This window comes from Dipodomys spectabilis, unplaced genomic scaffold (assembly GCF_019054845.1).
Source record: "Dipodomys spectabilis isolate Male_0828 unplaced genomic scaffold, ASM1905484v1 ptg000299l, whole genome shotgun sequence".
Lineage (NCBI taxonomy): Eukaryota > Metazoa > Chordata > Mammalia > Rodentia > Heteromyidae > Dipodomys > Dipodomys spectabilis.
In genome coordinates, this window is record NW_024870976.1 from 2,144,787 (window position 1) to 2,157,771 (window position 12,985).

Sequence of the window (12,985 nt, forward strand, 5' to 3'; positions counted from 1 at the left end):
CCCGGGGTGCGAGCCGCACGGTGCAGCCTGGGAGGCCCGGCTCTGCGCCCCGCCCCCCCACTGCCCGCCCCCCCACTGCCCGCCCCCGCCCGTGCCTTCCGGACCGGAAACCGGCCTACCCCCGGAACTGGACGCCGGCCCGCGGGGATGGTGCCCTGCAGCCGAATTGTCGGAGATGAGACTGGCCAGGCCTCTCTAGGGGTGGCACCCTAGGGATGTCCACTGAAGGCAGGTCCCCGCGGGGTGGGGCTCCCCTTGTCCCCCAACATTGAGGCTGCTCTCCCGCCTCCCTGCCAGCACCTGGCTAACCAGGCCTGTCCTTCACAACTCTACCACCACCACCACCTCTCACACGTCTTTTTTCAGGGTCCTGCTTCTCTTTGGTCCTAGTCCTCCTGCTCATTGAGCCTCCGTTTCTGCACCAACTTGAGGCTCCTCTCTATGTCCAAGACCAATGGAGGAACAGTAAACAGTTCTCAACTGAACCCCACACACCCCTTAGGCAGGTAACTGGCTGGTGGAGAGATTATCTCCCCAGGACCTGCAGGAGCTCCTCCGGAGCTCCGAGCCACCTCACCTCCTGGTGTCTGTTGGTGTCAGTGAAGCCATGGTGTCAGGTGGTCACTCTTGCTCATGTTTTCAATATCTAGGTTATGGTGTCTATGAATACCCAAACTCTTTCTTCCGATATGAAGGTGAATGGAAAGGAGGGAAGAAACACGGTAAGAAGCCTCAGTGGTCTATCCCTGAAGCTGCCCCTGGCAGCTCACATAGTCACCTTTCTGGGGAACTTGGGTGCAGGAAACGCCCCATGCCAGGCCTGACTGAGAACTGCACCCAGGCACCAGGGCCACCCTGCTCCAGGTTCGTGCTGACACCCACTTGCAGCTCATACACCATCTCCTGTAGCTTTAGAGCCTGCTGCTACACACTGGTGCTGCCCCATCTGGGCAGCAAGGCTGGGCAGAGCCACTGTGTCCAGAGCAAGCACATGCTGCCCCCAACCCCAGCATGTCACATAAATGGTTTGTTCCTGATTATTTTAAAAAATCGCCTGCTTTTGTAGAAAATCCAATCCATAGAGGAAAGATATATAAACATCCCCTATTTCAGGAGGCATTTCGCCTCCAATTCTGCCCCACCCCACAGGACAAGCAAGTACTATGAATATCTCAGTGTCTGTGCTCAGTGGATTTACGTGTGTTCGTGGACCCTTCCTGCTCAGTGTCACCCATTTTCCACTGCACAGTTGGCTTTTCGTATCCATTTAGTTTATAGTGTTTTTGCCATACAGATGTTTCTTTTTTTTTTTTTTTTTTGGTTGTGGGGCCTGAACTCTGGTCCTGGGTGCCATCCCTCAGCTCTTCAGCTCAAGGCTAGCGCTCTATCACTTGAAGCCACAGCACCACTTTCCACTTTTTCTATTTACATGGTGCTGAGGAATTGAACCCAGGGTCTCATGAATGCAAGGCAAGCACTCTACCATTGAGCCAGCTTGCCAGCCCCAGATGCTTCTTATTCTTATGCCAATGTCAAGGATTTTCTTCTTTCATGCAGACAGGGAGGCTCAGATATAAGATTTGTCAGAGGGCTGCTTGCCTTGCATGCCTGAGGCGCTGGGTTCAATTCCTTAGCACCACATAAGCAAAAAGAAAAAAGCCGGAAGTGGCGCTGTGGCTCAAGTGGTAGAGCGCTAGCCTTGAGCTGAAGAGCTGAGGGACAGTGCCCAGGCCCAGAGTTCAGGCCCTACAACTGGACCAAAAAAAAATAAAAAAAGATTTGTCAGAACCATGTAAAGAATTGCACACTTTTTTACAATGTCTTTTTCAGACTTTTCTCTAACGTTCACAGAGCAAATGATTCATGTCTCATCTGTATTCTTCATGCCTCTTTTGTTGTCTTAGACAGATTTCTATATGTTGCCTAGGCTGGGCTTGAGCTTGAGATCTTCCAGCTTTAGCCTCCCCATTAGCTAAGATTTTAAGCATGTGCCCCAGGGCAACTGAAGTCTTCTCTGAGCTATAAATCCACCAAGTGCTGGGTGCCACTGAGCACCCAGTGTCACACCTGTAATCCTTCTAGCTACTCAGGAGAATAGGATTTGAAAAGTACAGTTCAAAGCCAGCCTAGGTAGTCTATGAGAGTCTTATCTCCAATTAACCAGGAAAAAAAATTGGCAGTAGAGCTATGGATCAAGTGGTAGAGCACCATCCTTGAGCAAAAAAAGGCAAGCAAGAGCACAAGGTCCTGAGTTCAAGCCCTAGTACCAGCACACACGCACACATGCTCGGTTCCAGATGCTAAAACCTACAATCCTAGCTACTTGGGAGGCTGAGATTGAGAAGACTGCACTTTGAGGCCATCCCAAGGATATACATGAGACTCCTGAGTGTGGTGGACACGCCCTTCACCCTAGCCACATGTGAGGTTCTCAGGAATTGCAGGCCAGTTCCAGGCAGAAAAGTCCACAAGTCCTATCTTGACAGAAAGAGCTGGTGGTAGTACACACCTGTTGCACCAGCTATAGAAGGAAGAGAAGCAAAAATAGGGAGATGGTACTCAGTCATGTGCCTAAGTACGAAGCAAGATCCTCAAAAATAACCAGTACAAAAAAGCCCTGAATGCATGGCTCAGCAATACAGTTCCTGCCTAGAGAGCACAGGCCCTGAGTTCAAACTGCAATATTTTTTTTTTTAATCTGGAAATCAGCCAAGGTGTGGGGCTGATCAGCTCCACTCCCATGGGCCATCAGACTTGATGCTAATTTCTCTCACCAGGTCACGGGAAGTTGCTGTTTAAAGATGGAGGATATTATGAAGGCGAGTTTGTGGATGGAGAGATCACAGGGGAAGGCTACCAGCACTGGGCCTGGTCAGGTTAGCACTGGATGTGGGTGTAAGTCGTTCCCTGCGCTGGTCACAGAAGACACTAGAGAAACAAGGGCATCAGGCTCTCCTCACAGTGAGGGATAAGGACAGAATGGCCACGTGCCAGCAGGGCACAGCTGTGCCTGGCCCCACAACTTGTGTACCCTTCATGCCCAGGAAGGACCTGGCCCAGGCCTGGGGTGTTCTGGGGATCCCTGGGTGGGGTCTGGCACTCACCTCTACAAACTTCTCAGCTCTCTCCCCACACACAGTGTTAAAATAAAAATGCATAACCCCAAAGGACAGTTTCCTTTTCTTTACAGACACTCCAGCCACACCGTGTCCTCAGACCACAGGGCCAGCAGAGGGTCCATGCTCAGCAGAGCTTGTCTCTCAGGCTCAGTGTTGCGTTGTTTTTAGAGAGCCTGGGGCGAAGACTTAACCTTCACCCAGTCAGGCCCCATGGGTGCCCTTGGAGAGGGTCCCCCGGGACAGTCTGCTGGCCATGTGCTTGCCTCACTAGAGAGTACCACACTACAGAGCGGGACTGAGAGACAGATGTCCATTCCAAAGCAGTGCCTCCCACACCCGGGGACAGGACCAGAACTGACTCTCTCCTCATCTACACCCAGGAAATAGCTATTCCGGACACTTTGTTTTGGGAGAGCCTCAAGGACGCGGCATCATGAAGTACAAAGCCGGGGGCCATTATGAAGGGGAGCTCTCCCGTGGCCTGAGGGAAGGTCTGCAGCCGGCATGGGTGGGGAGGGATGGGAGATGGGAGCCCGATGGGCATGCGGGTGTAGGAACTACTCACCTGGTCTTTCTGCCTTGAGAAGTTGGGGCGGAGGCGGGGCTTACACCTGACCACCCGGCACTGATCAGTACGCGGGACCCGTGGCTGAGGAGCCTCTGTGGCCATGCCTGGTGGCTGCCACACCACTGGTCCACTGTGGTCCACTGTTCCCACTGTGTGGAGTTTAAAACCGCCCCCATTTTTTTGCTCATGACCTCGGGTCAGCGGGTTGGCCTGAGCCCAGGTTCTCACATTCAGCCATTCCTTAGAGCTCAGCCAGGCCCAACACTGCCCAGGCCTCAGTGGCCCCTGCAGGTCCACTTTGGTGGGAGGCAGATCTGAGGAGTCCCTGTCTGCACCCTGGACACTGACCAGCCTAGCAGGTTCTGATACCTCAAATCACAGAGGCATCTTCCTCTTCTCTCTCTGGGTTTGCTTGCATTAGGAAGTAGAAATGCACTCAGAATTTCTACTGGTTCAAAGTGGTCCAAAGGCCACATTCCCATTGGTTTCTCCTCCGGCCTTTTGGGTGAGAGCAAACGCCTTGCAGGCGGGAGGGTTGCTCTGCACACTGCTCGGCGGGTGCTCACGTAGAGCCGGGGTGTTCTGTGTGACCCTCAGAGGGCAGCGCACTTGCATTTCACGTCACATTGCGCTGGGGTGGAGCCTGCCCCGCGCTTCTAAGAACAGGGCCAGCGCAGTGCAGCTGTCACTGTCCCATGTTACATCTGCCATGGCCATTTCTGGCTGGACAGTGCTGGGCAGTGCTCTGGCTGCCCTGAAGCTCGCCTGGCAGGCAGCCTGGCTCTAGAGTGGGCAGTGGGCGCCAGACCTTTAATTCGCAGTCTTCCTGCTTACCACCTCTGCCAGGCTGATTCTGCCCAAATGGCTATAGGCCAAGTCCCTCTGGGAGGTGTGGGATCCGGGAGCAGGGCTCACCCAGGGCAGGCTTGAGGCAAAGCTCATGTCTACTCTCGGTTCCTTCCCTAGGACAGGGGGTTCTGGTGGACGTGGATGGGCAGACGTACCAGGGAGCCTTCCATGACAACAGGCGGCACGGGCACGGGCAGATGTGCTTTAAGTGAGTATGAGTCTTGGAGGTGGGCCAGCCCTTGGCACACCACACCGCAGGAGCAGCTCCCACGGTTCCTGGAGTGGCGCTAGTGGGGGTTGGGGGATAGGGCAGACTGCGTGCCAGGCCTCAAGTGTGCTCTGGGATTTGCTGTTGGTGTGTACCTGTGTGTTCCTAGAGGCTCAAACCTAGGGCCTTCCGTATGCCATGCAAGGGCTTTGCACCCTAACCCTCCCGTTTAACTCGATTATGTGTATAGTACTGGGAGCCAGTGGCTCACACTTGTATCCTAGCTACTCAAGGGGCTGAGATCTGAGGATTGCAGTTGGAAGCCAGCCTGGGCAAGAAAGTCCATGAGACTCTTATCTTCAATTAGCCACCAAAAGAAAACAAAAGTGGACCTGTAGCACAAGTGATAAAGTCCTAGCCTTGAGCAAAAAAGCTGAGAAACACTACCCAGGCCCTGAGTACAAGCCACTGTACCTGAAAAAATTTAAAAAATGACTTTATGTAAACAACTCACCCTTCCTGCCCCACTTCGAGACAGAGGGCTGGTGCCCCAAGCCCAGGTCCAGCTTTCCTGGATGATTGCTTGCCCAGCACCCACCCTTGGGATGAGGGCAGCCCCCTCCCCACCCTCCCGTCGTTTCCTGTTCAGGGAGCAAGGGCTGGGCAGGGCGCACGTGGGCGTACATGTGCTGCAAAGCGCTCTTCTATGGGGCAGCCATGCCCTGTCTGTGCCTCACCCTCTCACGCCAGCCCCGGTGAGGCCGGAGCTCACAGGCCATCTGTTCAGAGCCTATTTTTGCCTTGGCCCCGGTTGTGCGTGCTGAGCACAGTCGGAGGAGCTGGTCTGAGTCACCATGGCCACCTGGCTCCCGGCTGAGGCCCTGCGCTCTGTCCTCAGGAATGGTGACAGGTACGAAGGCAACTGGGTCCGGGACCAGCGTCAGGGACACGGAGTGCTGTGCCTGGCCGACGGCTCCACCTACGAGGTAACTTGGGTGCCAAGGCTGGGGAGGCGGCCTCCTTGAGGCCCTGGGGGGCTGGGGCTCCGGAGTGCTTCAGCTTCACCTGGTGCACTGCAGGTGAGGGACATGAGGTTGCAGCCCCCAGCACCCCAGGTCTCAGCTGGGGTGGGCCCTGCCCCAGAAGTCAGGCTGACACAGGCAGCAGCCTAGATGAGTGAGTCGCAGACAGGAGACAGCAGCTACGGTACTGCCGCAGGGGACGTGACACTAAAAGCGCCGTCGACCAGGAACAGTGCCAAACTTCCAAAAGGGCAAAGAGCAAATACCAACATGTCCATGTTTTCCTGGTGACAGATGGGCTGAGCTGCTCAGGAGGGTTGGGCTGTCTGGGCCTGGCGGCAGGGCGGACTCCTCCAGGGGAAGCACCAGCAGGGGACCTGCCGCGCCAGCGTTTCCTGGCCACGCCAGCCGTCACCCGCACTGTGCGTCCTGTGCCCAGGCTCCGTAGGGCAGCAGTGGCCGTGACCGCAAGGACGTGGGCTCACCTGGCAACTGTGATGCCAACAGGAAGAAATGACACCGTCAGGCCTCTAGACACAGTGAATCCCCGTGAGAGCACAGGCCGCCGTGGCGGCCTGCAGCCTCTGACCCATACTGCCGAGAAAACATCACTGTAGAGGGACCCTGACCAAGGTGCTGGTATGACAGGCCAGCGGGTGGAAGAACGGAGCCCTGGCAGCAGGAAGCCAGCTGCTCCTAAGATTCAGACACAGGTGGTCTCAGAGGTGGGGGAGCAGGTCTTCAGGAGATGGCCCTGAGCTGCGAGTGAACACCACCAGCCTGTGTTGGACAAGCCACGATCAGAGCAGTGGTGCCCAGGCTGGTGCCCTCCAGGCCCCAAGGGGTCCACTTCTGCTGGCTGATGCCCATCCACATGCTTCTGAGCCAGACTCACCCATCCCCTCCGCACAGGATGGGCTGCAAGTTCATGAGGCCTGCGGCATGTCCCAGGCAAGCTGGAGCCAGAGGTACAACACTGACCGGCAAGGATTTGCCCTTCCCCACCCATCCCTCAACACCCAGAGACTCTCACGACCACAGCTGCCCCTCAGAGCGTGCCATTCCTGATGCACAAGGCTAGAGCTGGCAAAATGAAGGGTTTGCCATCACAGTCCTGGTGCGTAGACTCTCAGCGCACCTCTCTGAGGAAAGCTCCTGGGCTCTGTCTCTACATGGGCTCCCAACCCAGCAAGCAGCAGAGCAGCTGTGCTGGTCAGCAACTGGCCCAGACCATAACCTGATCTTTGCTTTCCCTGAGAGCCTGGAACGCTCCGCCCGGCCAGAGTCTGCTGCCCAGAGACAAAGTGCTTCCTGGCACCCAGCAAAGACCCTCACGGCCTGAGCGGGAATAGGGGAGAACCGTGCGGATCTGCCAGGGCTCGCCTGCTAGCCATGGCTGCCCACTGACTCCAGCTGGTGAGCTCTGCTGGGCCCTGTCCAGGCCTTTCCCTCCTGAAGCCTGAAAATAGCCGCATTGCCAAGGAATGGAACAGGGACATCACGACTCCTTCACCTTCCGGGCTCAGACATGTCCACCAGGGGGCAGTCTAGCCCTGCTCAGCAGCACAGCCCTCAGCCCTGGGCCCTTGTTCAGAGTTGGTTGGGACAGGAAATGCCCTGGGCATGAGGCTCCGGCTCACCAGCAGAAGGGTGAGCCTTTGGGTGGAGAGTCCAGGCACCCAGCTCAGCATGCAAGTGTGCATCCTTTCAGGTCGGCAAGCTCTTTGTTCCTCCTGGGGCTCGTCTGAAATTCACAGCACATTCCACAAAGGCTTTGTGCTCTGTGTGAAGTGTGCCGCCATTTCCACAGCCCACAGCTCCCTACTAGTGACAATACGCGCCTGCAGCTGGCGTGCCAGGGCCCATCGAGAACCAGTTCCGCAGCCCAGTGCAGAGGGCCCTGTGCCCGAGTGCCGTCTGGCCACAGCACCCTGTACTCAGCCTTCTAGTGGAGGTGGGGGTCTGAGCGGGGTCCAGGGAGGTAAGGGAAGACACCCCGGCCATGGTGCCAGGTTGGCATCCAGAGCCAACTAGAACTCATGACACATCAAGAAGCAGCAGCGTGGCTGTGCGCCAGTGGCTCACACCTGTAATCCCTGCCTACGCAAGAGGCTGAAAACTGAGGATCAAGGTTTGAAGCCAACCCAGGCAGTAAAGTCCGTGAGACTCTTATCTCCAATTACTGAACAAAACACCAGAAGTAGAAGTGTGGCTCAAGTGGTACAGTTCCAGCCTTGAGTGAACAAAGTCGAGCAAGAACAGAAGGCTCTGAGTTTTTGTTCTTTTAAGCAACGGCATAGACTAAAGCAGCCAGTCAGAGACTCAGAGTGTTTGGAGGTGCTATGTGGGGATACACACAGGTCCAGGCACTTTTTATGGTGGCCTGGGCAAGGCTGAATGAACAAGCCCTCCCCCCATCCCCGATCTTGTGGACCCCAAACAGAGGAGGCAACCCAGGCCAGTGGGCAGGCCAGGGCATTGGACCGTCTGGGGTTCAGGATCCAGACACTGAGGATACCACAACCGCCAGCCCATGCTTCCAAGGCAGCAAGAAGTTTCACAATGCCGTTTGTGCAAGGAAAAGAATTGCCAAGTCTGTCGCTCAACCCAGATGAATGGGAAGAGACGGAGCCTTGAGCCCTGTTCTGGGAGACAGCCTTCGTGCAATGGCAGGCCGAGGCCACGCCGGGAGCTGCCTCATGCGGCCGCCTCTAGGCCTCACGCTGTCACTCTCCTTAAATAGATACCTGGTGAGCAGGGCGCCCACAATCTGAGATCTGAAGATCGCAGTTCAAAGCCAGCCCGGGCAAGGGAAGTCCATGAGACTCTTATCTCCAATAAACTACTCAGAAAAAGCCAGAAGTGGTGCTGTGGCTCAAGTGGTAAAGTGTTAGCCTTGATTACAAAGAGGCTTAGGGACAGCACCCAAGCCCTGAGTTCAAGCCCCAGGACTGACAATTTATATATACATATATATACATATGTACATATATATATACACACACACACGTATACATATATGCATATACATGTATTTGGTGATAAGATACATAGACTGTGAGACTTACCATCTGTCCCTGTTTGAGAGCCCACTTACATTATTGGGCAGCCATGACCAAGGTCCATCCACGGAACTGTCTCATGTCCCCAAACTGAGACTCTAGCCCCATTAAACCCTGACAACCATCTCTGGTTCCCAGGAACTGGCATTCTGCTTTCTCTCAGGAAGTCTTAACTCCTCTGGGGACCGACTTTGCAGGCCGTCATACAAGACTTATCCTTCCATGACAGGCTAATCTGTGTCCTCGAGGCTCACGCACGTGGCAGCATGTGGCAGAATTCCTGCTGACGGGCCCATGGTGCTCCACTGCGTGTGTGTGTCCCGCTTTCTGTGTCCAGCCTCGGCCGTGGACACGGACTGGCTTCCCTCCCTTGGCGGTTGCGGGTTGTGTCAGGAGCATAGGTGTGCGGGTTCTTCGAGACCCTGTGTTCAGTCTCTGGAATAAACCCAGAAGTGGAATCGTACATCATGGTGCTTGTATTACTTTGCTGTCTTTTTGAAACAGGGTTTACCATGTAGCTCAGGCTGGCCTTAAATTTCATCTACCCTCCTGCCTCAGCCTCCCTAGTGCTGGAATTACAAGCGTGCAGCGGCATACCCAGCTTGTGTTTTTAATTCATTAAGGAACTACCAAACATTTCCACAGCAGCTGCACCATTTCAAGCTCTCAGCCATGGTGCACGAGGGTTCTGCACTTCCTCGCCCACACTTACTTTCTGGTGTTTTTAAAACTGCCTAGTGAGTTTGAGCCCCACCAGTCATAGACAGCTGAGACCTAAGCCCCACCCACCACCCCCCTTGCTGTCACCACAGAGACAGAGTTACTGCGCTTCACTTGGTGAAGCTCTCTCTTTCCTGGCTGGGCCACCAGCAAGTGTACATAATGTCCCCCAGCACGGAGGCCTGCCCGTTAACACCAAGGTCCTGTGGCAGGCCTTGCATGTGTACATCTGACCATAGGATTTCAGTCCCCACATGGGCAAGGCCACAGATAGGAATTCAGCCCTTCTGGCTGGGAAGGTGGCTCAGTGGTAGAGCGCTAGCCTTGCATGCTCGAGGCCCTGGGTTCGATTCCTCAGCACCACATAAGCAAAAAGAAAAAAGCCGGAAGCGGTGCTGTGGCTCAAGTGGTAGAGCGCTAGCCTTGAGCTGAAGAGCTGAGGGACAGTACCCAGGCCCAGAGTTCAGGCCCCACGACCGGACCCCCCCCCCCTCCAAAAAAAAAAAAAAAAGGAATTCAGCCCTTCTTTGACACTCAGGTACCTCCCAGACACACACACACACACACACACCCAAAAAAAAAAAGCTAGGCCCACGAGCATTCTGCTTTTTACTTTGTCCACAAAGCAGTTTTCTTCCTTCAATACCAGGGTTTGAACTCAGGGCCAAGCTTACTTGTGACCACTTGAGCCACACCCACTCCAACCCAGCTTATTTTCTGGCTATTTTGGAGATGGAGTCGCAGGACTTTGCTGCCCAGGCTGGTTTTGAACTGTGATCCTCTGGATCTCAGCCTCCTGAGTAGTTAGGATGACAGGCGTGAGCCACCAGCGCCGGGCTCAGGTTTTGCTGCTGCTGTTGTTTTCGATTCTGGAAAGACTAGAGGGTAGTGAACTCTCCTCAGTGCCTTTGTGGCTGGCCTTGGCCTTTAGTTCCCATAAGAGTTTGGCACAGCTGTCTCTTACCTCAGCCAGATTTCCCATTTTACAGGAAAGAAATCTGACCTGGAGCCTGAGACGTTCCAGGAGAGGGCTTCAGCTGTGTGTCAGGAGAGCCAGCACTGGAAGCGCAGGGCACAAGGCAGCCCTGGGCAGCTGCACTGTGGAGGTTTCCTTAGTGGAACCAGAGCAGTGCACTGAGCTGCTCGCGGGGAGTGAGACATGCTGTGTGGTTTAACGTGGCACAGAGTGGGCGTCCCGGGCCTGTGTGGGCCGTGGGGGGCGTCCCGGGCTCTGCGTGGGGCGTGGGGGCGTCCCGGGCTCTGCGTGGGGCGTGGGGGCGTCCCGGGCCTGTATGGGCCGTGGGGGCGTCCCAGGCTCTGCGTGGGGCGTGGGGGCGTCCCGGGCTCTGCGTGGGGCGTGGGGGCGTCCCAGGCTCTGCGTGGGGCGTGGGGGCACCCCGGGCTCTGTGTGGGCCGTGGGGGCGTCCCAGGCTCTGTGTGGGTCATGGGGGGCGTCCCGGGCTCTGCGTGGGGCGTGGGGGCGTCCCGGGCCTGTATGGGCTGTGGGGGCATCCCGGGCTCTGCGTGGGCCGTGGGGGCGTCCCGGGCTCTGTGTGGGCCGTGGGGGCGTCCCGGGCTCTGCGTGGGCCATGGGGGCGTCCCGGGCTCTGCGTGGGGCGTGGGGGCGTCCCGGGCTCTGTGTGGGCCGTGAGGGCGTCCCGGGCTCTGCGTGGGCCATGGGGGGTGTCCCGGGCTCTGCGTGGGCCGTGGGGGCGTCCCGGGCTCTGCGTGGGCCATGCGGGGCATCCCGGGCTCTGCGTGGGCCGTGAGGGCGTCCCGGGCTCTGCGTGGGCCGTGGGGGCGTCCCGGGCTCTGCGTGGGCCATGGGGGGCATCCCGGGCTCTGCGTGGGCCGTGGGGGCGTCCCGGGCTCTGCGTGGGCCGTGAGGGTGTCCCTGGCCTGTGTGGGCCGTGAGGGCATCCCGGGCTCTGCATGGGGCGTGGGGGGCGTCCCGGGCTCTGCGTGGGGCATGGGGGGCGTCCCTGGCCTGCGTGGGCCGTGAGGGTGTCCCGGGCTCTGCATGGGGCGTGGGGGGCGTCCCGGGCTCTGCGTGGGGCGTGGGGGGCGTCCCTGGCCTGCGTGGGCCGTGAGGGCGTCCCGGGCTCTGCATGGGGCGTGGGGGGCGTCCCGGGCTCTGCGTGGGGCGTGGGGGGCGTCCCGGGCTCTGCGTGGGGCGTGGGGGGCGTCCCTGGCCTGTGTGGGCCGTGAGGGCGTCCCGGGCTCTGCGTGGGCCATGGGGGCGTCCCGGGCTCTGCGTGGGGCGTGGGGGGCATCCCTGGCCTGTGTGGGCCATGAGGGCGTCCCGGGCTCTGCGTGGGGCATGGGGGCGTCCCGGGCCTGCGTGGGGCGTGGGGGCGTCCCGGGCTCTGTGTGGGCCGTGGGGGCATCCCGGGCTCTGTATGGGCCGTGGGGGCGTCCCAGGCTCTGCGTGGGCCGTGGGGGCGTCCCGGGCTCTGCATGGGCCGTGGGGGCGTCCCGGGCTCTGCGTGGGCCGTGGGGGGTGTCCCGGGCCTGCGTGAGCCGTGGGGGTGTCCCGGACTCTGCGTGGGCCGTGGGGGCGTCCCGGGCTCTGTGTGGGCCGTGGGGGGTGTCCCGGGCTCTGCGTGGGCCGTGGGGGGCATCCCGGGCTCTGTGTGGGCCGTGGGGGCATCCTGGGCTCTGTGTGGGCTGTGGGGGGCGTCCCAGGCTCTGTGTGGGCCGTGGGGGCGTCCTGGGCTCTGTGTGGGCCGTGGGGGACGTCCCGGGCTCTGCGTGGGCCGTGGGGGCATCCCGGGCTCTGCGTGGGCCGTGGGGGCATCCCGGGCTCTGCATGGGCCGTGGGGGCGTCCCGGGCTCTGCGTGGGGCATGGGGGCATCCCGGGCTCTGCGTGGGCCGTGGGGGCGTCCCGGGCTCTGCATGGGCCGTGGGGGCGTCCCAGGCTCTGCGTGGGCCGTGGGGGCGTCCCGGGCTCTGCGTGGGCTGTGGGGGGCGTCCCAGGCCTGCGTGGGGGCGTCCCGGGCTCTGCGTGGGCTGTGGGGGGCGTCCCGGGCTCTGCGTGGGCCGTGGGGGTGTCCCGGGCTCTGCGTGGGCCATGGGGGGTGTCCCGGGCTCTGCGTGGGCTGTGGGGGCGTCCCGGGCTCTGTGTGGGCCGTGGGGGCGTCCAGGGCTCTGCGTGGGCTGTGGGGGCGTCCTGGGCCTGCGTGGGTCGTGGGGGACGTCCCGGGCTCTGCGTGGGCCGTGGGGGGCGTCCCGGGCTCTGCGTGGGGTGTGGGGGTGTCCCGGGCTCTGCGTGGGCCGTGGGGGCGTCCCGGGCTCTGCATGGGCCGTGGGGGCGTCCCGGGCTCTGCGTGGGCCGTGGGGGCGTCCCGGGCTCTGCGTGGGCCGTGGGGGGCGTCCCGGGCTCTGCGTGGGCCGTGGGGGGCGTCCCGGGCTCTGCGTGGGCCGTGGGGGCGTCCCG